Raw genomic sequence first — 27,449 nt, forward strand, 5'->3', positions numbered from 1 at the left:
GTACATGCTGAATTGCTTCACAAGGCCTGGTATTCTGACATAGATATGGCAATTACCCATAGCTAAATTGTAACCAAAGGCTCCAGTTTCACCTTTGGTGTAGACAAAATATAAATCACGAGAAAGGAAATATGCTCACAACCCCCTCTCTCCACTTGAGTTTCATGGATGAACACCTTTGCCTCTTTTAGCACGGTCAGTGAGGGAAAATCTCCGCTAAATCTGCATTGGCACTGATGTATCATTTCATTGCAACTGTCTGGTCATATGGTAACAGTCCTGATTGCAGTATTGTTACGCACTCAAGATGTATGACATCTTGAGTGCATATTAGGTTCTGTTTAATTGATTGCCTCTGAGAACATTGTGGCAGTGATTTTCCATGGCTGTCTACCCCACCGCAGACATCAGGAATACACTTCCATACTCGTGTGAGACTCGGCTATAAACACGTGTTCATGGCCACAGACACTTGTGAATACTTCACACACACACACACACACACACACACACACACACACACACACACACACACACACACACACACACACACACACACACACACACACACCACTGATGGTTTAAACCTGAAACTGGTCCTCATATAGATAGTTGTACAAGTACACGCACACACACATATTCATAAATCTCTCCTCCACGCTTCCCAAATCACATCTGCGTCTGTCAGAGTGGGTGTATGTAGTGAAAGTCGTGGTTTTCCATTATTCTGCCTGTTATTTGTGAGTCATCTCCATATGTGTGCCGGCTCACACATACACGCAAGCAGTCGCACACACACACAACCACAATCCCTCCTGCAGTTTGGCAATTGAGACCACCTGGTCACAATCAGTGAGGGCCAGGGGTTAAAATCATAGTGTCTTTAGTGTGGTGGAGAAGACTCATGGAGGGATTGGCAAAGCAGGATGTGGTACTGACTTGGATTTGACAAAGTGTGAGGCCACCACATTTCCCAAGGCTGAACACCTTCGAAATTCATTTATCTTTCTGTCTAATCTCCCTCTGAAGCTCGCCAGGTTCTCAGCCATGAAGGATGTGGTCACTGTGTCATGCTACCTTTGACATAGAGAATTTATCTAAATACTGTAAAACCACATATTTGTGCTTTTTCAAGGTCACAGGTCCAATTACATTGCTCAGATGTGTTACAAAGGAATTCTTGTGCCCTTAAAATAGGATAGACTGCACGTCACACAACTAAATGCCTCCTGTGAGCGATATCGGGCCATGAGTGAAGGCTAACCATGCCGTTTGATACTTACTTTGAAAACCTCTGACCTATTACGTCAGACTTTTCCTCAGGAAGTAACGCTAATGTCACAGCCTGTGTTATCTGCAGCCATGAGACATTGTTGAGTGCAGGTAATCACTCACAGCTGTCCACAAATACACACACAGATAGAAACATTTGGGACTCTTTTTAAATCAAACCAATTATTCTAAGAGCGAGCCAGCAGATTAACACTGACAATAGCAGACAGTGGAACAAAATATGGCAACTATGGGGTTGATTTAAACAACAAAAGCAATTTCCAGCCAATCCCCCCTGTCCCCTCCCCATGCTGCAAAGTGTCAATCTCCAGGTAAAAGCTGGAGCTAATCAAGGCCAAAGAAAAACAAAGATGGTCTTGAGTAATGTGTTTTATTTTTGCTGCTCTGTGATACTGTGCTTGCACAGTTGAACTAGTGCCACTGAAGTCCATACTGTTTTCCACAGAGTGTGTTTTACTATCTGACTTTCTCCCTTCACCTGTGTCGGCCTAATGAGGCAATACTGACCGTAGTCAGCACTGGACCCTTCTTGTCTGACTGTTTGTGTGTGTGTGTGTGTGTGTGTGTGTGTGTGTGTGTGTGTGTGTGTGTGTGTGTGTGTGTGTGTGTGTAAGCACGCGTGCGTGTGTGCGTGCACGTGCGTGCGTGCGTAGACAGACACTTAACTGCAATTGTGCTTTTTAAACAGTTTGACAGAATAGACCCATCACTTTGTTTTTGTTTGCCCACTTCCCTTCAGCACTCAGTAGAATGTCAGAAGTAGCTGTAAGTCTTGGGCTGAAAATAGGACACAGTCCATCCCTGTGTTTTATCCTGCACTTACACACTCCTCTGTGCAATCTCCGATGCAGTGAAATCAATCAGTGGGATTGTCAGATGGTTTTAATGGCTGCCTTCTCTCTGTGCCATGTCATTCTTTCCTACAGTGTTTCTCTCTTTTTGTCTGTCTTTTGTCTTTATCGCTTCCTTTCTCTTCTAACTCCTTTTTTCATTCCAGATGTAAACCAGAGCAGGTCTCAGTGTCAAAACAGTTGTAGGTTGTTGCTGCGAAAGGTACCACTTAACAAACAAAGAAATAAATGTGTGAAGGCCGAAACTGTTGGCTGTAATCCTCATGGCTCACAGAACATAATGAAAACAGGACATTTGTCATTCAGACAATTTTGTCAAGATGATATGGGCTGAACTTCATTGACTACTGTCCTTCTTTCAGGGTTGCTAATTACTTCCTTAAAGTACTGTTTGTATTTTTTTTCCTCATCAATCAATGAAATATAAATGATTTATATGGATTTTTTTTTATATGGATCACCATTTTATAGATTTATTTGACTATTGTAAATACCAGAGGAAATCCACTGTCCCACTTATCACAGATCACTGAGTGACAACGTGTAGATATGACACCCATCAATCCCAGATCTCTCTCAGGTATTTCTCAGGTTTACTTGGCATATGCTGCTTAAATCAGTATAGGACATTTGAAAGGGACCAGGCATCCAAACACTGTAGTTCCTGGACTGGTCATGTAGATGACAAGTGCGACACCAACTTGTTCCAAACCTCTCACATTGCAGCAAGCTTGGCTAAGCTTGGCTGACGACTGCCAAGTCAGGTCTCTCTATTGTGAAAACAGAATACCTGTGACAACATATGAAAGTTCTGCATTGACATGGTGGCATGAAAAAGGCACGACCAGACTGCATACAAACAGTAGAGGAGGATTCATCTGTACACAATAAACAGATTAAAGAGCCATCGTTGGCCATCAAGGAGCGTTTGGCCTCGGGCCCCATCCTTGTTCAGCCTGACGACACTCGCCAGTTTTTGGTGGAACTTCATGACTCGGATACTGGGGTAGGGGCTGTACTCTCACAAAGCTCTGGAACGAACTCTAAACTCCGCTTCGAGCCTTCTTCTCCCGTCGACTCTCCCCGGCATCGCGAAATTACGACATCGGAAACCGTGAGCTGATAGCAGTGAAGCTAGCCCTGGAGGGGGCGGTGCACCCTTTCGTCGTCTGGACAGATCATAAGAACTTGGAGTACATACAGACTGCCAAGCGTGTCAACTCCCGCGAAGCCCGCTGGACATTGTTCTATGCCCAGTTCAACTTCACCGTCCCCTAACGCCCCGGCCATATAAGAACACCCAGCCCGATGGCCTGTCCCACCAGTTCGCTCCAGACGATGAACACACCATCGTCCCATCCTCCTGTGTGCTCAGGGCCCTCAGCTGGGAGGCGGAATCCGTAGTTCGGGAGGCCCAATGCTCTCAGCCGGATCCCGGAGGTGGACCGCCTAATTGCCTGTTTTGTCCAGCTTCAAACTCAAGCTCCCCAGTTCGATGAAAATCCATGCTGTCTTCCACGTCTCCCTTCTGAAACATGTCACCCCCAGTCCTCTGAGCCCTCTGGCCGAACCTCCTCCACTCCCCCGGCTCATGGATGGCGGCCCTACCCACAGTGTTCATCGCCTCCTGGTAGTCTGCTGCCGGGGCACTCTCACCAGCCTGCACAGGTCTCAGGTACTTTCTCTGCCTTTGGACTCTGCCAGAGTTCCTGGAAGGATCCCTGGTCGGTAGTGACTGTTGTTGGCTTACAGCCATTCTGGACTGGGCTCCGTACTCACACATAATCCCCTGGACTATTCTCCTGTTCTACTCTCCTGTTCTACGTTGAAAATAAACCTGTGTTACATCATGTCATCTGCTGTGTGAGTGCATTTGGGTCCATTCAACCAGCACCCCATAACAGCTGTAGTGATTAACCAGCATCCGGGGTGAGTCTGTGGTCAAATCTCCCAACAGCAACATTTAAATAATGGGTAAACATCCACATGTAGATCACTTATATAATATTATTGTGATGGCAGTTTCTCATCATATTCTCCTCTGACTTTGTGGTGATACTGATTGTGTGGGTCATCTGATAAAGTAGGTAAAAAAAAAATTGTCTGCTTTGTTCACGTCTCCATTGTACACCAGGGTACTACAGCTGCTGCTGCTGATGTCATATAAGCACTACTCGCTTTCAATACCTGGACTCCAGGCCTTCAATGAGCAAGTAAAAGATAATTCCAAAGGGTTCACTTACTTCCCACCATTTGAAGGTATGATTGAAGGCTAAGCATTACAGAGTACTTCTACTACTACTATTTATGTCTCAGTTTGATTCTGTCAAAAAGCAGTAAGGGGAAGATTTACATGTGGTCAAGTTGGTATGGCCAAGTGTAAAAAATTATAAGGTACAGCTTTGCAGTTGATGGAGGATTGATGAAGAGCAGTAAGGTTTGGCATGATGTGGTCACAGGGTGATTGAGAAGTGGTCTTGTCTGGTCCCAGTGGGTTAGGAGTGAATCAGGCATAGGTTTATGAATGGCGTGGAAGAGACATATTTATGGCTCTGAGGCCCTCTCTCACTGCTAGACAATGCTAAACACCAGGATATCTAGGTTCAGCAGACCGCTGGGAGCCCAGAACATGACGTGTATAGATTTAAATGTGTGGTGTGTGTGTGTGTGTGTGTGTGTGTGTGTGTGTGTGTGTGTGTGTGTGTGTGTGTGTGTGTGTGTGTGTGTGTGTGCGTGTACACACATGCTGCCTCCTTTGAAAGTAGAATAAATCTGCAGCTCAATATACTTTACAAGAATAGATTTTTAATAGGTAGCCATTGCTGGAAATGTAGGTAAAGATCAAGTCCCTTTTCGAGGAACTCTGAGGGGAAGAGTTTTAAAGCAGATAAAATAGCTTATATCAAACAGAATCGTGCATGCTTTCTATGGCAGAGAGTGAGTGGAAAAACACAGCAGCAATTACAGTGAAAGTTAAACTTGGCCATAAACACAGGCTGGAAATGCTTACTGCACCGATTTGTGTAACACGGTAAGCAGCTCCACCTTCATTGCTTAGACACAGGATATTGAAATCTCTTTGGGGTCCATAATGAAATGATTATGAAACAGTCCCCATCTATGAGTGAAATGTTGGAGCTCCGTGCCGATCGGCGGGTGAAGCCACGACATCTTTTCCCAGTTAAGGAGGCTTAGAGAGCAGCCATCGAGCTCCAGTGACCTGCGTTGATTAGAGAAGTGTCTGGAACGGAGCAAGGGTGCGTCTGCCAAGTGCTAACCACCCAAGAACAGTGTTACACACAGACACACACACACACACATTGAAATGAAATGAAAAAAAAAAATTTCTTTAGCAGACAAGTAGAAGCTGACTTCCTGAAAATAAAACTACTCCCCTAATTTTGGGAATTCATAAGCTAACTGCAGAACAAAGTCAGTCTGGGTTCCTCATCATTTCCAGTCATTCAGGATCAATTAGGTGCTTCATTCCATTCTGCTGATGTTTCCTTTGCTGTACATGGGATTCAAAAGGGTGAATAGCATCTTGTGAAATAATGTAATGAGAAACTAATCTGTTTTTTTCTGCAGTATTACACAGACTGAGTGACATACTTCCACCAGTCACTCCAACTAAGCCTCTGCTGAGATGACAGTTACATCAAAAAATTCAAATCAGCCCTTGTCCTAAACCGCAAAGCTGAGATGATTGCAAAGGCACATCTCACACATCCTCCTGCATCTGTTCCATTGCTCTTTTCATTCTTTGTTTTACCACTGCAATATTTTCTGCCACCCCACCCTCAATAGCCTTTAAAGTTTCTGACCCCTGCCTCTCCCACCCAGAGAAGTACATTAAATCGCTCAGATGGAAACCAGACAGATATGTGTTTGAAAGGAACATCTGTCCAGGGCTATCCCCACCATGTCAAATGAGGTGCCAGGAACAATGAAACTCAAAGACAGTTTTTCTCAAAGGATTAAAAAAACAGGAAAGATACTTGTTTATTTTATAATTTAGTTTCACATACTCGTAGAGCTCTCAGACAATTAGACACTTATTTCCTTGTAAAAAGCTACGTTTCCTGCTCTTTGGCCCCAGATAACTACAGCAAGACTGGCTTTGGATCCATGTAATTTTTGGCTGGCTGTGTAGACACGATCCCAGACCATCCCAAAGTCAGAAGGTGAGAGATTTTTGGAAGAGAACAAAACGGGGTATTCTGTATAACTTTGAACAGCACTGGAGGAGAGAAATAGCTCGAGGGACTGCATTTCAGCATTTTTCTCAAATGTTAACATTTAGGGAAATTATGCTCTGAAGACATTACACTTCCCGGTTATTACATCATCACTCTTATTTTCCTTTTTGGGGTTTTATTTCTAACACTCACTAAAGTAACTGATGATATGTGGAAACATGGCGATGGCGCAACAATGAAGTCTGACAGGCCAAAAAAACAGGAGTAGTCAGATGATCAGACATTTTGTAAACAAACTGAACAGAACATGCTGGTGCTGGTCCATCATAATACAAAAAAAACTGTCCACGTGCACCTCTAAGCAAATATGACAGGTCAAAGTAGAACAGGAAAGTCAGTCTTTAAGGTGTGATATTTCCAACTAATGTAAAATGTTCCCTTTGTTTTGTCTTCTAAATTGGTTTTGCTGACATGATTCATTGAAATTTTACATCAGTGTCAGATTGCCCATGCCTGTTGCAATCAATTGTGTTTCATCCTTAATTCACTTGTTCCAAGTGTTCAAAGTGTTATTATTACAAGTAGGGGAAAAAAACAATTTTAAGGATGTTTATTATGCTGATTTTTTTGTTTTTAATATTTATTCTGGGACTTCACTAGAGTAGCTTTGTATGATTCACCGTAAAAAAAAAAAAAAAAAAAAAAAAGCCTTCCATCTTGTACTGGCCCTTTATCTAGCCCCTCAGTTCATCCTCAGTCTGTAACAAGCCGTTTTAGCTCAGGCCCCCCTCCCTAAAGCCCATTTTCTTCTGATTGGCCAACCTCCAGGAAGTCCGCTGAGTAGCAGCACCTGGTACTTATAACGCCTGCCCAATCATCTTGCCGGTGTGGAAAACAAATATGGAACTAACAAAGATCATTTCTCTTTCTTGACTTGAAATGGCAACAAATCCATGCGCACCTGTTGGACCCTGAATCCGATCTGGAATATGAGAGTTGATAGCACGAACATCCATGGCAACAAAGCTTACAGCAGGACATTTGGTACCTGCTTATCGCGTGCCATCGTGCTGGATTTTATCAAGCTATAGATACTTCTTTCCTATATAGGCCCGTGTGAATTTATATATGTGTGGGAAATGTGCTTGACTGTAGTATGACAGGCTTTTGGCTTGGGATATTTTTGCTTGAGCATGACTGATTTGGTATTATAGACTGAGTGGGTGGCTCGATGGGCGTGTCCCAGTACTTCATGGGGTGCTGCGGCTGAAACAGAATACCTTATAAAGAGATCCTTGCTCATTGCGAACTGAGAGATCAGTTGTTGTTGTTTTTTTAAATAAAATACTTTTACATACAGGACATTTGCTTCATTTGAAACTTTGGCCACGTTTGGTATGACATTGTGCAACACTGTAACATTATATGTTAAAGAAAGTACGTGAAAGGATAATAGGTCCTCCTTAAAAAAAAAAACAGCTTTACCCCTAATAGTATTGGTGAGTGGTGTATTCTAAATTGCAACACCGTAGCCAGGACATGACCAACTAAAATGGCAAAGTAATGGATCGCTGATGAGGTAATGTCTGGGTTCAGTGATCCTGCATTTTTGGGAATAGTCTGTTCCGTAAAATAAAAGTAATACAATGAGAATAAAAAAAGAGTCTCCAGCCACTGTTGCAGCTCTTTAAGGCTTACCTCGCCCAAAAGAGGTCTGAGCTCCCATAACAGCAACGACATTTAAAGTAAAAAAACAAAAACAACAATAACTAACCAATAACATTTCTAATAGTATAAAGGATGAAAAAATAAATTCTGTAAATGTTTGTTCGCAGGTCTGCCCCGGTCAGTGCTGCTGGCCTGTCACGATTGATATGTGAAGAGTAATTTTTATTTATCATGGCACATGGGCTGCTTTCGTTGTGTTTTTTGTAAACGTGCATAATCATTGTGCGACATCAGCAATTCTCGACAACTAGAGTGTACTTTGAGACAGTGTGTTCTGTTCAGCAGATGATTGATATGTGAAGAGTAATTTTTATTTATCATGGCACATGGGCTGCTTTCGTTGTGTTTTTTGTAAAAGTGCATAATCATTGTGCGACATCAGCAATTCTCGACAACTAGAGTGTACTTTGAGCCAGTATGTTCTGTTCAGCAGCCGCTATCTCCTTTTATTAACTCTGCCTTTGTTATTTTTCAATGCAAGGACCAATTATGAAACAAATTAATGGATAGATAGTTTAACTTTTAATTTTCTTTGTAATATTTGGCATTAGAGGCAGCGATAGTTTCATAAAATCTCTATTTGAGGAGGCTCATGGTTCTGGCTGGTTTTCACGACAGATGTATGCCTGCACACCCACTGCCTTGCAAGAAGGTCTTTAGTCATCACTCTAAACTCAACAAATGTCAACCTCATGAGGCGTAGGAGGAGGAAAAGGCACTAAAAACAAAGTCAGGAGATCATCAAAGTTCAGTAGGTTTGGAAACCATGTATAACCTTACCTGGATGCTGACACACTGGCTGAATCATTTTGATGGGTTTTCTAGGCTCTGGTGATTTATATTAATCTATTAATCCAATCAATTAATCATCTCAGCTTTATGCTTCATGATTTGTGCTTAATGTCCATACTGGATGTTGCAAGATGTTGTCCATGCTCTACCTTCTGTCACAGCCAGCCTATCTAGTTTCTGTTACTTGTTTTACTAGACGTATCGTGGAGAGCAGTCGGAAGAGTCCCTGAACTCAATAAAGCTTTTTTCCATGATGCTCCGCAGCACCAAACAAATGACATCGGCTTTGCGTCCGATCCAACACTCACCACACACTCTCCACTTGTGTTTTATGGTTTGGAGATTCCTTTACCCCTTTGTGAAAAACATTGTCTTGAGGTCTTCTTCCTCCATACTGTACTTCTTTCTTTTGCCTTTCCACCTCTCTTTCCACCCTTTACCATGGAACTCTAACTGCTTTAGCAGATGCTGTCTTCAAGTAGCAGATAGTAGCTACTGTGTGGCAGCAGATGTGCCCTGTGTTTTGGGCTGTTGTTTATGACTGTAACTAAGCCCTATAGGCCAGTACCAGCCCTGCTGTCTGTCAGAGATCAACTGCTGCAGTCCACACACACAGACACACGCTTAATGAGGAGTTTAAAGGACAATAGAAGCTTACAATTTGTCACTGACATTCATTTCCCTATTCATTCAAGTGGCTCTGTCAATTTTACATGCATTTTCTGAATTTCCCATTGGTTTCACTTTATCTTAGTCCTCCATCAAAATCAGCTTGCGGAGATTTGAAACTTGCCCACCATACAGAATGCATCATGATTACTGCATGTCTACATTGGTGTTTGTGGAAGTTACTTAAAGATAAACTTAACATTGTGCTCCAGTTTGAACCTCCACAAACTGGGTGTAAGTCAAAGTCCCTTATAAATCAGGGACAATGTGTCCCATTGCATCTCATAGATTTTGTTTTATAGACTTCTGGGGAGTTTGAAGAACAGCATCTCTGGCTTTTTTTTTTTTTTTTTTTTCTGAAGAATGAAAATAACTTATGCTGTAATGAACACTATAAACTGGGTGATCGATGACTAGGTGGTGTGTTCAAATGATTGAATGACAGACCTTCATTCAGAAACAGTTTGATGTAATTAATAGTAAATAAATCTTAGACATGTATGTCATAAAAACTTGCCATAAAATTGACAGTTAGTCAAATGATGCTCAAAAAGGTTTGTGCAGGCTTAAGACGCAAAGAGAACTTTTGCTACAAGACAGTACATAAATGCACCATTCTTCTTCATCAAACAGATGTAAGTCTATCTGGCCGAGTGAACCGCATATTAATAAATAAACAAAAGGCAGGCAGAAAAAAGAAATAAGTGACATTTTAAAAAGAAAATATCTGACTGAGTGATTTTTGAGTGAATATCAGTGATTACGCCATCTAAAGAAGAACTGTTGTATCCTTTTGTATCAGTTTGAGGCAGAAGGAAATGGTGCTTAATGCAAGCAGAGTGAGAACCACGAACTTCTGGAACAATTAGACCACCGGGGCGGCTGGTGGTCTAGTTTTAATCCAAACTATGCAACAAAGTGGTTTCTATGTCATGAATGGGGTATTTTGGAACAAAAGAGTTAAATCAAGTCAGCAAACAATGGATGAGCCAACATGTGTGTCAAGGCATCACAATGTCAAGCTGTGTTTCCCTTGTTGCTAAAATGTTTTGGTCTAAAACTAAAGCAGAATATCTCCAAGCAAAACTACTCATAGGACCGACATCTGTCCTGCTGACCGACAGGACAATGTGTAACTACACAAAAGGAATTTATATCTCGGCCATGGAAATTAGTCCAAGGATAAAAGATTGTTTTATGAGCGAGTTATAAATGCTGAAGTGTTTTGGCAATGCATGTATTTTTTTAGGTGGATAACGTGAATATATTTTTTTTTTTAACATTTAAATAATCTGGTAAAATATTGCAAAAGTTCTTTCTTTAGCTACTTTCTTTGTAAAATGACTGAAGCTGAAATTTAAAGCAGATAGTTGGCTTAGACGTGCAAAGCGATAGGTATGCTTTCCCAGCAGAAAGACTTATTGTGTATATTGAACTTGATTCCATTTGAAAGCAAAGGAAAAACAATTATGAAGAAAATGAAGATTGCTACAAAATCATGACAAAAATATTTATCATACTGATAAAGACATCTTAAATTGAAGGACCACTAGAAAAGGACCTTTTTTCTGATTTCAGGAGAACACTTATGCAATGTAAGTAGAATTTTTTCTTCTGAATGTTTGGAAACATTCAAGAGTTATTTGAAGTACACATTTCGACAGCAGCAGCGAAACATGCATGTAGCTGAGAGTTCAGAGGAATATTCATAATACTGATGCCATTGTTTACATCAGTAATTCGCTACATCCACGGCCTTTCCAGTAAACTCTTTGCTTTGGTTAGATCAAAACAAATGACAAAAATGGTCTTGAACGCTCATACAAGCTCAGGCACGTTAGATCTGGTGTGTGTCCCTCTTAAATTTGAATGCGTATGCGAATGATTTGACCCCCACCACAATTCATCCTTGACCCTTGGTGGCTCCAAGCTGGTGAGTCCATTACACGTTGTGTGTTATGCTGGTGTTTCGTATGTAATCCCCTCGGCTGTGTCAGTCTGACACTGATCTCTTTTTGTTTAAGCAAAGCAAAAGACAGCTCAGGATAAAGGAACGACCCTAAGAGCTCATAAAACCTTAAGATCAAACACACATTTTTATTATGTTGGTGTGAGTGAAGAAAGTCATTCCTTACCCTCATGGCTAACCCTTGTAAAAGTTTACTCCTTCCCAGGCTCATCGTATGATTCACCGGACTGTTGCTTTCTTTTACAGTACGCACTTCATTATACCACAGGTTTCGATGAATTACTTTAATGCAACAAATGATAAGGTTATGTTTTTCTTATTGTAAATAAATTGCATGATAAGATCAAAACCAATAATTAGTCCATCTCTCAATAATCTCCAGACCTCAGGCCCAAGCCTATTACCTTTTAGTGAAAACATAATTTTTTTTAACAATAGTTCACAAATATAGCTGTTTTTTGTAAAGCCTAAATATAAAAAAAAGAAAAAAAACAAACAAACAGCTGGACACAGTTTTTCTTTTTGCAAATGGTACTCAAACAGCATTTTTAGGGGGCTATTTTTCAGCCATCTTATTTGTGCCTGCCCTGATGAAGGCCTTAGAGGCTGAAACGTGTTGGCATGAGTTTTTATTATGATTGAATGGCCATGACTGATTAAAGGCTTTTTAATTAATCACCCTCTGGAGTGCCTCAGATTACTTCAAGTTTTAAACTCAAATTGTTTGATTCCCAAACTGAAGAGCCACAGAGGGATAACAATTCACACACCCGAGCAGCACTCCACGCTGACAGTTTTTTTAAGCAATATTTTACTTTGTCTTCACAGACAGACCTACATTTGACATTTTCAACTGAAACAATGATTTTCCTTGAACCATAATCAAGAAATAAAACTGTTAAACTTAGATAACGCCTTAAGTATCATTTAGTTGCCATAACCAAGCCCTTTCCCTACCTTCAACCATGATGCAGCTGCCATACTGAAAAACTGTTGAAAGTGCTAATTATTCATGTATTGAAACTGGACATAATCTCAGTGTATGCAGTCAGGGATTCTGCAGCATCACTTAGTATTTTCTGGTCATAGGGTTGGTATTCAGGTGTAGCCATAAAACACAAAGCCGATGCAGATACGAAAACATGCAAAAGTGTAAGTTGGATTTTGACTTGTCTTTACCTTTTATTTTTTCAAGTTATACACTTTCATTCGCACAATAATTTTGCACAGCATCTTAAGTAGTTGGTTGGAAAATCTAGCATCATAGTGTTATGATAATCTCTCACCTAATATCGATAAGATTGTCATGTCACATGTCCCCACCACATCTTACATTATTCATAGAATGCTTTGCTTCACAAAGATCTTTTTAGCTTGTAACTTCATGGTAAATCATTCCCCTTTATGTCTATGACTGTCACAGCGTGGTGCTGCTCTGATGATAATTTTGGACACTAACAAAAGAAAGACTAGAATCTCTGCAGCGTGAAAATCTTTTTATTCTATGGCAACATTTTTATGAAAGGAACTTTCCTATAAACAAAGTGGAACAGGCAGTCTTACATGGTAATTTTATTGACGTTGATTATGTAAATGAGGAAATATCACGAACATGCACCTGCTTGTGAACAGGTGTGATTCATCAAGCTGAGTGAGCCATTTAGAAAAAGAGCTTGAGGACAGGACAAAAATGTTCTCGCTTGAGACCCAACGTCCTTCCTGCATCACATTTCCTGTCGGAGTCACCTGCTGGTATTGCAGGATTGTTCTCAATCCAGACGCGTGAATGATAAATCAATACATGTTCCAGTATTTAAGTACAAACTTCTAAAAGCCCTGCAAGAAACCAAGCAAATTTGTCAGTGAACATGGGAAAAGGGATTCCACTGAGATAGGAGTGGGTGTGTCATATCACATGTCTGCACTGAGTGGGTGTGTTTTGATTGTTGGTTAGAGGTGTGGGGGATCATGCCAAGATTTTTGTGCAGGCGGTAATCGGGCTTTTCCTGAAAAGTGTAACCTCTACAAGTACACCACTGTCATTATTTCTCTATGCATTCTAGCTACATACAGAAATCACCCTCAGAGTTCTCTCACAACTTTCACTCTTTACCTGCTTGGAAACTATTCCGATTAGTCAGCGCTGGAAACACCCCAGGATTTCTTTGTCGTCATATTGTTGTCACAAATGCATTTAAATCTGATGGGTGTAAACAAATTGAGTGATCACTGTTATGATGTCCGATTATCACAGTGGCACTCGTGTCGCTGGTTGCCATTTCAGATGCAGTAGACCCGATACCACTAAGACAGATGGTACTTTTTGTCATAACAACTTCACACAGATAATCAAGTATCTCAGTGTCCAACTGACAAGAGACCCAAACATTACACCTTTTTCAACACAGCTTCTCACTAGAGGAATGTGTGAGGACCTGTGTGTGTAAATGTGTATATGCGGGAGTGTACATGTTGACCCAGTTTAACCCTTTTAAAGACTCTATGTGAGTTTTCATGGAGTAAAGCCAAAACAGCTGCCGCTTTGTCCCTCTCCCAGGTGTCTCTTTTAACTCACCCTTCACAATTAACTCCTCCCCACCTTCCTCTGCGCTCCTCACCTTTTACAATCCCCCCCCCCTCCTGTTTTCTGTGCTCTTCAACTCATCCAGACTCCTCATTACTCTCCTCAACACTAAAATCTTCTCTTCCGGACATTTATTGATATAAAAATATGTGACTTACAATTGTGATAAGTTTGAATATTCAAACTAATTAAGCTATTATTGCATTTTGGGCAGGAAAACCAAAACTTTATGTGTGGGTCCATGTGACTTTGGCCTTTTAATATTCCTGATCATACAGAAGTCATGGCGATATTACAATTATACAACAAGAAAATGTTGATTGGATCATTGGTGCTAACAGGACCTTTGAATGGTTGTGTTCACTTTGTTCTTGTATTCGACAATCGAAAAACATCTTACATTTTTAGGAAATTTAACAACTGGAATTTTACATTGTGTTAATTATTTTTAAAAGATCTACCATGCAATTTGAATGTCAGATGGTGTACCTTTGATTATTTATACAGTTGTGACAGAGTACAACTTGATGACAGTCTTTAAAAAAAAAAAATACAAAAAATAATAATATTTCTTGTTTATGTCAGTTTTCATGACACAACTATGCCATACTTATACATACTTTGGGCTGGGTCGGGGGACTGCAGGCCTGTCTGTGCACTGATGGCTCTCCAGCATCTACCAATAGCATGTGAGGGGTTTTGGGAACATCTATAAATTGTGGCATCCAGCGATAGCGTCCATATGAGGCTATTACTTGTGAAATACTTGTGTGCTATTCAGCATCTGGTGAGTTGAAAAGTTTAATGATATGGTGGAGGAGGACTGTTGGTTCAGCAGAGTTGGACTATTAAACTAATTTAGCTGTTTAAACTTTAATTAGACATGACTGAAGGTGAAGGATGCTCACATGAACATATCTCAATTAGATCTCCTAATACATGTATTACATTGTAGATTGTAATGCTTATTTTGTGATGTGCCACTGCATCCCTATTTTCTCAAAGGTTGTAGTCTGTTAATGATTTGTTAAATGAATTTGTTCATAGGCAGCTGGATTATTATTGTGCTTGTGCAACAATTTTTAAACTATTGGAAAACAAATTTAAATGATTATTTTTCAAATGATCTGAAATTATGCAGCTTTTACTTTCATCTGTCTGATTTCAGCTCAGTATTTTCAGAGCATAAAATTTGTTAGAAAACCGTTGGCTGTTAATACAAATAGAGATCAACAATATAGTTGATTTGGAATCGCGTTACACTTACTTATTGAATGTAAGTCCAGTTTTTACTCTCCTTTTAACTCTGGTCTGGTTTCCAATTCCTGGGAGAAGCATCTGACTTTAGCTACTCATGCTTCCCTTTCTTTACAAACTAATTGGTAAGGTCGACTGTTTGCTATTTGGTGCCGGGCAGGAAGTGGATTTTTAGAGCTTTTTTCTGCTCCTGTAAATGAAGCTGACCAGACCTATGAGATTGAACCACAAGCTGGGGGCCATAAAAAACATTAATGAGCTGAAAAACGCTAAAACGCTCCAAAGAGCTGAGAGGAAAGAGTGATAATTCTCTGAGATACTTGTTCATTCTGAAGTTATGCAGCATTGATGTCCACAAATTGGGAGGAAATAATTATAAGTGTAATGCAATGTTAAGACATTAGAGAATGTTTTGTGACGTGTGGTGCGGTAAAATGTGACTCACGGAAGTTTCACATTTGGTGAAAGCGGATGGCTTTTGAGACCTCGTGGCTCATCCCTGTGGAATTCATGTAAAAAGGGCAAAACGGTTTTCTTTAAAACAAACTCGGGAGTTTGTGGAAAAACCTGATGGAAACTGACTTCTGTCAAAAGTGATGAGTAAGGTTCAGCGTCCCTGCTCTATCTTGGGCATGACTGTGAGATTTTTGCTGCAAAGTCCAACCACGAAATAGATTTTAAATTTGTGGGCGAGTACGAGAGCCAAGTGATTTCCTGTTCATGGCTGCGTAATGCTTTTTTCCACATGGGAGATATACTGTATGCAGCCCCATGCACTTCAAGTCTGCTCCAAGATTTCTGTGACTTTATTAAAACCATCGCTGGCTCCTGTCATTGATAGTCTGTATTAGACTGTATGGGAAAATATACTGTATGCACTTTGGAAGGATGTCCGACCGAAACAATGTGTTTTGAGGCAGAGATCTAAGCCAACATGTCTTTGAGTTGCGAGCTGTGAAGCAACAGACCCTGAGGCCGGGGCTCCATTACAGGACACAATGCCCTCTGTGTGTGAGGAACCACCAGCCACTAAAGAAGGATGGAGACCGATAACACAGAATGACAATAATGCAAACAAAATTACTTGGATTTTTCTGTTTTACTTATATTTTCAAATTAAAAACAAGAACATTTAGAAGAATAATTGGTGCATGCCTAGTAAATTAACTTAAATCCTGATTAAACAAAGCAAAAAGCAGAGAACGTTGGAGTTAAGAGGGGTTAGTCATCTGACAAGCAACAACAATGTCCATCTCTACAGTGGGATGCTCAACAACTGGCTCTCATCTCTTGACTTTGGCGTAGATCCAGATGTGAAATTAACACAAGATGTTGGTAGGTTTAACATTTTGCCAAAATCTCTGGGAATGGGTTTCAGTAGCAGCGGGGCATGTCACAGAAACAATGGTGAGAGAGGCTAAAGGTTAATACACTTACTTACCCAGTACGCAGAACCACAGCAACAGACACAGGCACACATAAACACACACAGGGACTTTGGGTTTAATGAAGAGCTCGGTTTCCACTGAGGAGATTAAGCTTGGAGGGCACAATGTGGGAACAACTGGAAAAGTTGCGGCAGCTTGTGAAAAACCTCTTGATATTGTGCAGGAAATGATGTAAAATAATTTTTTCTTTATATATACATGTTCAGGTATATTTTGCTGTCGCTCCGGATCCATCTGTACATACTGTGCGTGGTGCGTAGTGTATACGAGTGCAAGCCTGGCTGTTTGCTAGCCTGTGTACAGCGCAGTCCGTCCTTGGTGGGACAATAGCGTGATTCTGCATAGCGAGGCCGTGGGAGGAAGGGGACAGAAGAGTCAATGAGTGAAGAGGCTTCTGGGATGCGTCAGTACAAGGCCATGATGAGGGTGTAGGAGGACGAGCCCTCTAACTCAACAATGCATGGAGGAACAGCCATTCAGTTGCCTCACGGGAAAAAACGCACGCACGCATACAACCATAGGTACACACAGTCAACAAAGGTGCAGGTGAAATTGAGCTATTCATCCACCTTCCTCGTGACATATGGATAACTGGAACAGAAATCATCAATCAATGACGGATACTTTGGCGTCGGTTTTTAATGGCCATTACGGAAAAGAAAGAATGAATGCTTTGGGAAATGTTAGAGGAAAGATGTGTCATCAGTATTAGTCTGACCAAGGCTCTTGTAAAAAGAAAAAAGAAAATAAAAGGTACTTAATTCAAAATGCTTTGTGTATGATCTTATAGGAAACAGGGATAAAATGTCCCATTGAGGTAGTGAAGGAGTGTTATAGTAGTAATATAATAGGTGTCTGTTCGTTCACCCTGCAGGAAAATTTTGCTCCGAAAATATCCTTTCCAGTTTGGTGTGTGCATGATCAGTGTGTGCGTAGTGTTTGAAATGAATAGGCTGCTTATATAATCATCCTAAAAATGAATTGATCAGTAGTTTTCCTTGGAAACTTTTTAGGATGATGAGAAAGATATTACTTCATAAAAAAAAAAAATCATTCTACTCAGGTGAATCAAAACGTTCTGTGGCTGCTGCTGTTGCGTGCGAATGGTGTGCAACAGAAAAAGTGACACCTGGACCACTGCTCACAAAAGTGCTTATGTGGTGGCATCAGCAATTTTTTACGCACCTGAAACTTGAGCAGAAAGTGTACATTTGAGTTTGTGACGTATCATTGAGGTACAGAATGAAGCAGCATGGAGCCAAATCCAGCAAGTTGGCGAGGATTGTGTTGTTGTAGGTGAGAAGTCCCTTTTTCATTTTGGAAAACCCAAGTGGCATTGTGCCACAATTCAGGTTGTTTCCACCAGTGTTTTCCCTTCCCTTTTTCCCCTCTGCAGATGTCAAAGAAAACCCACCTGTTTGTGCTCATAGCATGACATCCCTTTTTTGAGGTTTTGGAAATAAATGTTCCGCGCCTCGAAAACACAAATGTCACACCTTTGGCTGTAGACATGTAGACTTTCTGAAGCATTTTAAGGATCTCTTGTTGATTTCCACAGTTTGACACAAACTATGATGTGCGTTCTTTACTCAGGTTTTAGGTGTGTAAAATATTGCAGACGCACCCGGACCACTCCTCACAAAAGCATGTGTAACTCAGGTGCTGATTTGGATCAAGCAACGGAACTTGTACTTACTCACGAAGGTTACAGCTTCTCTGTACTCTGTGCACGTGACTATGCTGTGAACCATTCGTGTGCAAAAGGAGTAGTGTCTGAACATTTTCATCCACCTTTAGATCTACATTTACAGGGGGAAATAGCGACAATATTGCAGTTCACTAAGCAGTTTAAGAAGAATAGAAAGAAGCGTTGCTGATAAATTTATCAAAATGAAATTTGTACTGCTTTAAACAAACCTAAACATCCTAAATCTCAAGGGCAGATGCATCAAAAACCAAACCAAAGCTATCTGCATGGCTAAATACCACTAAGTATGTAAGAGCCTTTTTTTCTATTGTTTGTGAACAGACGCTTTAAGTTGCATTGGATTTTTAACTTCTGTAGCTCTCCTATCTCCTGGATGACTGACAAACAGTCATGTGACGCTAAAGTTCAGAGAAGTGTGACATCATTCTTGGAACGATTGAGATGTATGGGGATGCATGCTTCTCTGGCAGCTCGTGTCTGTTTCAGCAGATGTGTGTTTCTGCGCAGCTTCTCCGTGCCAGCGAGAAACCTGTCCAACCACTCAGAAAATCACTGAGATTAAGGATTAGCCTGTTGTTAAGTGCTTGGATAAAAACACAGGGGATTTGTATGTGGATTTTATGGTGGTGCGCTGCACTGGTGCCCCGCAGCTGCATATCAGAAAGAAATTAACTAATTTATTGTTTTGAGTCATACAAATCATGGTAATGATGTAGCACTGTGCAGAATGCTTCTCAATAATTATGCACTCTGTGGTATTGTCAGAACAAGCCTCCAAGTCTTTGCAGGCATTAACTAGATTTTATATAGCTTTAAATTGATGACCACACATAAGGGTTGGATTGTGACTCATCCCAGATATTAAAACACACATTCATGCATATGCACTGTTATAATAATTAAAAACACATTTCACTCCATGAAGCCCTGACACAAGCACAAACAGCCTTGTTTTCATGTTTATTATTTAACAGTTGTATCTCATCCATATGTTATACATTTTGCTCAATATGTGCAGCTCAGACAACTTGCCTAAGGTTAGGAAACCTGATCAGCAACACTGTTTTTTAAATAATCTGCATTTAGGTTTAAGCCTAAAAGAAGGTCAAACGCGTGCATGCAGATCATCTGAAGTAGTCCCAGCCGCAAAATGCCTGAAATATGAGGATATCAGTGCACTGGTGACCTCCTCTCCACCCTCCCAGCCGCAGTCTTCACCCCTGCTTAGCATTTCTCACCCTCAACCAGCCTCAGAGTGGGGTGCAGGGCCATAGTTCGCTGTCCGGGGGTTTCCCCTTTCAGACTCAGTCTCGATAACAAGGGCTAAGTCAGTTTTGACAGTTACACAAGTTTGTGCGCGCACACACACACACACACACACACACACACACACACACACACACACACACACACACACACACATAAGAAAATGTCAAATATTGAGTCTCAAAAAGAACCATTCCACCTTTGGGAAATGCCCACCTGGGTTTGAACTCAACAGTGGGGGTCAAAATTCTTGAGCAGAGAGGGAGCCTTCTCAAATTTTCACCTGTTATTTCTTCCAGAGCCCATTTGCAACCAATAAAGTGTTCTCGTTAACCCTCGTGTTGCCCTTGGGTCAAAATGACCCGCAGCTGTGTTCAACCAAGTTCTATTTTATTTCTATATTTTTATATTTTTTGGGGATTTTTTTTTTTTTTTTGGTTTAAAGAAACCCTCACAGCATCCTTGTCACCAATGATCCCCAACAATATGAAAATATAGAAATAAAATAGAACTTGGTTGAACACAGCTGCGGGTCATTTTGACCCAAGGACAACACGAGGGTTAATGCCAAAACGGCATCGGTTTTTCTTCCGAAACCAAAGGAATTCCATCTTCCTAAGAGGAAGAGAAAGGGATGACACTGACACACAATCCTTCCTTTCTCTCATTTTTCTCTTTTTTTTTTTTTCCTCCTCTCTGTCCATCGGACGAGATGGGTAGGATGTCTGTCTGCTCAGCGCCAGGGGCTCTGACAACGATACGGTTCAGGTCAGAGAGGAGCCGTGAAAGAGAGACACATAGAACCAGAAAGAGGGTGAGAAGGCACGACCGAGAGACGGGAAAGTAAAGATGCATAAACAAGAAAGAGAGAGATGTGTCAGAAAGGGATTGTTGTGATATTGCAGCCTGAAGGCCCTGCTGAATGCAGGGTGTGGCTGACAGCTACCAGGATGAGGGGGTATCACAGTTGCATGGTTTGACTCTTCAGGTTGCTCATATCCCCGTTTTCCACTCCATTTGCCATTAACAAGTAGCAGAGATGAATTCCTGGTTGCAACAGACCATCAAAGTTATATTATCCCAAGTCCATAAATTTCACTGGACTGTGCTCAATGTTTTAACTGCAGAAGCCGGTGCATGTTTGCCATATCAGCTTTTAAAAAATGGCAGGGGGGTACATTTTTGAAATGATCGATGAGTTATTTAACTGAGCTCGTCTCCATAACCATGTTGGAGGTTAACTGCACGTGATGACTCTTTATCCAATGGTATTGATGCCAAGTTTGCAGTGACTCAGGTATTGGAACAGCAATGACTATCCAGGGAAACTTTCGCTGCACAGGGTGAAGCCTGACCTTTCCAGGTGACGTCAAGTCTCGCATCAACAGAAGCTGAGTTAAGGAAAGTTTATTTCCACTTTCTTACGCAAGAGAGCCACGCATGGATGAAATGATGAAAAGAAGGAGAAAGTGAATGACAGCAGCCTGGTGTGTATTAAGAGTATTTTTTGTCACAGAAGCACGTGGAAAGAGTAGGCACTAGGACCTGCTGTGAGCCACACAGGAGGGAGGGAGCAGCTTTGGGACTCCTCTTAAACTTTTAGAACAATCCATTTCCCAAAGAGTGTGGGAGGGAGAAAGACAGAAGTGGATGGCCCGAGACATGGTTTCAAATCTTTAAAAGCAGGAGCGGGATTTGGAGTTTAGGATAATTCTACCGCCGGCCTGGAGAGAGTGAGGTGGAATATAGCAGAGTTTCTGTGGAAGTTTTCCCTCACTGGAGAGAGAGGAGAAGAAGCATTTACAGGGTGGTGAGTTCTACCTTGTTCTTTTAAATCTCTAATTAAACAGGGTGTAAATGTCTGGGGGGGGGGGGGGGGGGGTCCATGTGGGACAGAGAATCAAAGTTTATCTTAAAAATCATGCCTTAAATTTTTTTTCTTTTTTCTTCTTACCTGTCATTAAGTGAAAGTGGAGCCTCTGAATTGAGATTGAGCACAGCAGCAGCAGCAGCCAGTGAGTCCTCTGTAGAGGGGAGAAAATTCCAGCTGAGTACAACACACAGGAGGCACTATAAAAAGTTTAACAAGATAACATTGTCAATGTTTGTGTTGCTGTGTTCTTCATCTGTTTAGAGTCAGATGCAGTAGTTTTCCAGGCAGATGGAGAGGGCAAATGGAAGAGGACAGGGTGTAGAAAGAAAGAGAGAATAGAGGTGAGGATTAGAAAACAAAAAAGGAGGGGGGGGTTCTCCAAACTTCAATGAGAACCCGTTTACTGTTCAGAAAACTCCTGGGACATCAGGTTACCTTGTCTCTCTCTCTGTCTCTCTCACCCTCTTTTTTTTTTTATCTGTCTTTCCTCCACTCATGTTACACAACCCTCAAAAGACTTGTAGATTCTGATGAGCTCCAATGTCCAACATGAAGTTTGTTGCTGAGGTTATCTTTACGTCTGGGTGGGGTCTGGTGCCAGTGTCGGTGTGCTACTGATAAATTTTTTTCAAGTCTGATATGTACTGTATACTTGTAATTGTGTGTTCGTGTGTGTGTGTATGTAAGCAAGTGTGTGTGCTAAACACGGACCTCATGCCTGCCACTCCTACAAGGGAATTCCTTTCGGGCTTTGACAGGGGAGGAATGTCACAACCAACATTCACGCACTCGAACAAACTTTACAAACCAAAGGACTCAACAGTGCCATATATGGTCAGCCATTAGACCTTCTGCATTAATTTGATGTAATTAATAATTAGCTTGGTGAGGGTTTAAAAAATGTCCAAATACCAAACAAACAAGTCAGCTTACAATTTATCTTTGCTTCTATAGCATTGGAACATACTTGTGCACCTCTGTGTTGGATATGCACATTCATCAAAACTTTTAGCTTCAGCTAGAAAGTAAAGTTGCTTTGGTTTGTTCAAATAGCAGTTCAAGATTTGCTGCTGACGTGTGCCGAAGGGGACACATTACCTCATCACCTCTCTGCTGGAAATAAAAAGCTGGAGCAATCTAGCTATATATCTGACATGACATCTCAACAGATCCCGTACTTTGTCTTTGAGGTTAACACAAGGCATATTTTTAAAATGCGTATTATAGTCATTGTTTATTTGCATACATTAGATTTGTGACTTAAAAATAATTGGAACATCAAAAACCAAGAAAAAGTGAACTTGATTGATCAGCTTGTCAATTTTAAACAGTCTAAACATTTTTGCACATCATAATTAGTGCTTTTTGTGTGGGACAAATCGGCTCTTGTCATTTAACCTGTCCCCTGACCAGTAATCTACATTTCAGTCTGTCTGTTTACAATTTATCTTTGCTCGCTTGTGGGCGTCTGTCAATCATGCAGGATGATCCAGAGGCTCGCGGACTAAAGGGGCATTTGAGTCATAGCTGTCACGCCATGTGTTCATTTATCACAGCCACAATCATTTTTAATTTGATTTTTACTAAATGTTTCACTACAAAAAGGGGTGATATCTGTAACTTTGTTTTGGAGTTTAAAATGGTCCTACCTGATGTATCCTTCAAACCCAGAGGTGTACGCAATGCCAATGCTAAAAACAGCTTAAGCCTTATGAACTAGTGTTCCTATGTGTATGGAGGGCAGATGGACAGTGCTGTTTTCTCCCGCAGACAATGATGTCTGTGATTATTCATGACCCTCTCAGGTTTCCCTTTGAAGCTGAGTTACAGCTTTCCCTATGTTAGCACCAGTGTATTTGTGTGTGTGTGTGTGTGTGTGTGTGTGTGTGTGTGTGTGTGTGTGTGTGTGTGTGTGTGTGTGTGTGTGTGTGTGTGTGTGTGTGTGTGTGAGAAAGACAGAGAGAGGAAAACATTTTACAACAAGATGCACAAATCAGATGTTACTATGGAGCAAATATTAAACTACATGAATGGTTAGGAATGCATTAATTTAGAGCAACGATGCAATTCTGGGTTACCTTTGGGTACAAAAATACAAGAAAAGGGGTTGTTTTATATTTCATAGTTCAGTTATATACTCAAACAAAAACATGGAATGGTTGTTAGACTCTTTTTTAAGTTACATGCCACAATTTGTTATGAACGTTAGTCCGACATGATTCCTTTGCACATCTTTTTGTCAGTTTAAAACTCACACAAATAATGCATGTAGTGCCTCATAGACGGTCAAATTAACCATACTAGTTTAGTAAATAACACAATGATGATATCAAAAATAACTCAAACATTAGGTCAAAATACTGGGTAAAGTTAAGCTAGTATTGTCGGCTAACAGCAAGATTATTAGGGTTAAGAAGACAGACAGTCCTCCTTAGTGTGATGTAGTCACTCGAAATGCTTAAATAGAAAAAGCTTTATTCATTAATGAAGGATGCAAGTCCAAAGATTTTAACAAGAGATATCATAAATGTTAGCCCATTTACATTATTCTTAACCATATATCATGTCTGTTTATTGGTAAACCACATACTGGTTGATTGCTCCCTACTCATTCTGTGGCATCTCAGGATTTACTTTTAAAGTTTTATTGAAATTTTGAGACAATGAACTGCAGATCCGCATTTTTATGTGTGTGTGTTGACTAATTCACTAACAGATTGTAATCTGTCCGTGTTTTACAATTTAGATCTGTCATGCAATTTCAAATATCTAATAGAAGTGTCTTTTCAGACTTGCCTCAATAGTCAACACATTACTGCTGGATTTCAAGTTGCATTCAACTGCCGTACTGTTTAGTGCTCTCTTCTGTGCAGAAGTGACATACTGTTATCATCTCAACAAGCATGTAAATCTGTGAAATCGTTCTCCCTCAGATTATGACAGGAAGAGAATCCACCCCTTAAACCCATAAAGGATGGAAGGATGTGAGCCGTCTAGACTGCACAGTGTTGTACAGGACACCTGGACCGTCAATTTAACTCTATCTCTTTAACCTCAGGCCGAGAGCCAGCCGCACCAATCCTTAAAGTGACACTAAAGTAACAAATATACTGAAAAACACTTAAACTAACATTCCCCTGATAAATCCCTGTTGTTAAACCCGCTAGGTTAGTTATTTTTATATTTTTATAATGCGTGTGGGACTTTTTGTGACGAGCAACAAAGATGCCCATGTAATAAGTAATGAGATTGTCATATTCATTGTGGCATTCCTTGAGCATATTCGTTATTACCTATATAGTTTATATTCATATAAATAAAACATTATTTGTTCTCAGATCAAATATATATGAATTCATCTGAATTATTTATTTGTTTGGGCACCTGCAAATTGACGAAGATAATTCATTTTTAAAGCTGTTTTGGTTAACGTATCTGGATGAAATATCAGCGCATCAGGATTGTTCCCTCTGTCTCTTGCAGCGTAATATAACGTTGGAACTATGTGGCTTAGTTTAATAGACATTTTAAATTACCTTACAAATGTCTTCCTGGAGAAAGCTCTTGTCATTTTGGTAAAGATACCACCAGTCTTGACTCGAGTGCTGTTAAGTGTTACTAGAGAATCTGGGACAGTGCCAGCTGGCAACCAAGCAATAATTCAACATTTGTTCACACAGAATGACAATGTCTTATCAGACCACAAAACCTTCAGGCAAAATATTCATCTGTAGACCTGATCGCCCTTTGATCTGCCTTTTCGAGACTTTTCCATGAGTTTGACAGGATCCTCTTCCTCGTGTTTCTTAGTGTCTTTCTAAGGTTAGCAATTTGCTGTAAAGACTGTTAAACAGACAGTAGCATTGGTGATTGAACATATACCTACCTTACTACTGAACTGTCTCTTGGATATTGGAGCATTATCTTGTGTCTTGTTATTCAGTTTAGGCCCTTATTAATACAACATATTGTTAAAAATATAACACAGTATGAACATGGGCTTGCTTTATGTAACAAGTGAGTTAATTTTCTATTATTTCACACTTTAAATTTAGGCGGTTGACAATTTGAAAGTGTATATTTTGCTGAAACTCTTTCAGTCTGGCCTTAACTTTAAAGGTAACGTAAAAGTTACTATAAGAGCAGAATATGTGATTGAGCAAAATAATCTCTCTCTTCCCCGGCAATGCATTAGTGATGCTTGAGTAGCCAGACTGGAGCTTCCATTTGGGGGAAAATGAGGAGATGATAATGGGTCAAAATGTAAACCCAGGACTTGTGTTATCTTTTTGGTCAGTGCACAGAGTGGGGTAAGAACATCTGGTGTAAAGTGAACCAGCTGAAAGGTCTGTCTGCAGTCAGTGGGAAAGGTAAAAGGTCAGAGTTCAGTCTTGGGGTTTTACATCTGTGCTTGTGGAGGAAAACAAGCATCTGCAGGTCACCGCAGGTCATAATCCTGCAGCATAGGGCATAGGAGCAAAGGGCACACAGTGGAATAAGAAGTGCAGAAACGTGACGTCACGTTTCTGCAGTAATTCTTGTTGACGTTTCCTTTACAGACAACTTCTCGCAATGTTTGGGAGAAAACGCATTTGACAGAAATCACGGCTAACACTGTTTGACATGTGTAACTCACTGGATCTTGGACAGAATGAGCAGGCTTCTTTATATGGACCTGATTTTCAGTCCCATTACTCCGTACAAAATTAAGAATAATACATAGCTGTGTTTAGACTTTTCCATGCATTGAAAACTGAATGCAGTACTGTTAATGCAAGTCAGTCTTTGTGTTTGTTGAAGATCTGATTTCGACAGGTGCTCCATCAAAGGGTTGTGTCTGCCTGTGTCTGTGTGCTTCTGTTCTTATGTCTATACGTGTGCACTGTATATTCCTCAAAAAAATGACATCTAAATGTGCAGACATGCCTGCTCATTCCACATTAAATGCCTCTGTGAATTTCAGCTATGGCTCGCTCCCTTCTCTTGCATGTGCACGCAGCCCAAACACAGTAGCAGATTAATCTGCAATTTACCTGGGCCTTTTTTACAGCTAGAATAACAGTGTTGTGGTTTTAATCTGTTGATTTAGTGCATGTCTTCTGTTTTGAATTGTTTCACTCCAAGCCTTTTTTATGTGTGTGTGTACCTTTGGATTAATCGTGATGACACTGTCTTATGCTCACTTTTCTTCCCCTTTATACAGATCAGTAGTTTGACTAGCTTGTCTGGACATGAAACTCCACCTCGTTGCCATCAACAAAACAATAATATTTCAAATTCAAATTCAGTTCAAAGCCTCAAACAAGGTCAAATTAGCATTTGCATTCCGATGCTTTTTTTGTTTTGTTTTTGTTTTTTTTTGCTTACTTTGCAAAAATGTTTTTTAGCCAAAGAAAAACCTGTTCTTACAAAATGTCCATCTATTTCCAAGAGATAAAATGTACTCACTTTTCTATGAAAAAAATTCAGAAGAAAAAGATACATGAACCACACCAGCATTAGAAGAATGTGGTTTGTACATGTGCAACACACATGTGTGTACATGTACGTGTCTTTGTGTTGGATACGCTTCAAACACATACACACACCTTAGCCCCAAGGATACATGTGAGGCCACTTATTATGCACTTATTTGGATTATGCCGATTTGAGAATGCACAGTATGCAGAAGGATGAGCCAATGGCTAGTCATAACAGACTGGTCTTCTACATGGCCAGCAGAAATGAATAAGGCGTCCTTCTGCTTATAGTTGTTTCAGCCAGACAGGATCCCAAAACATCAAGGACTTTTCGAGCAGTTTTCTTCACCTCT

The sequence above is a fragment of the Embiotoca jacksoni genome, unplaced genomic scaffold, assembly GCF_022577435.1.
Source record: "Embiotoca jacksoni isolate LCO1_2020_lvr unplaced genomic scaffold, fEmbJac1.0.p SCAF_9, whole genome shotgun sequence".
NCBI lineage: Eukaryota > Metazoa > Chordata > Actinopteri > Embiotocidae > Embiotoca > Embiotoca jacksoni.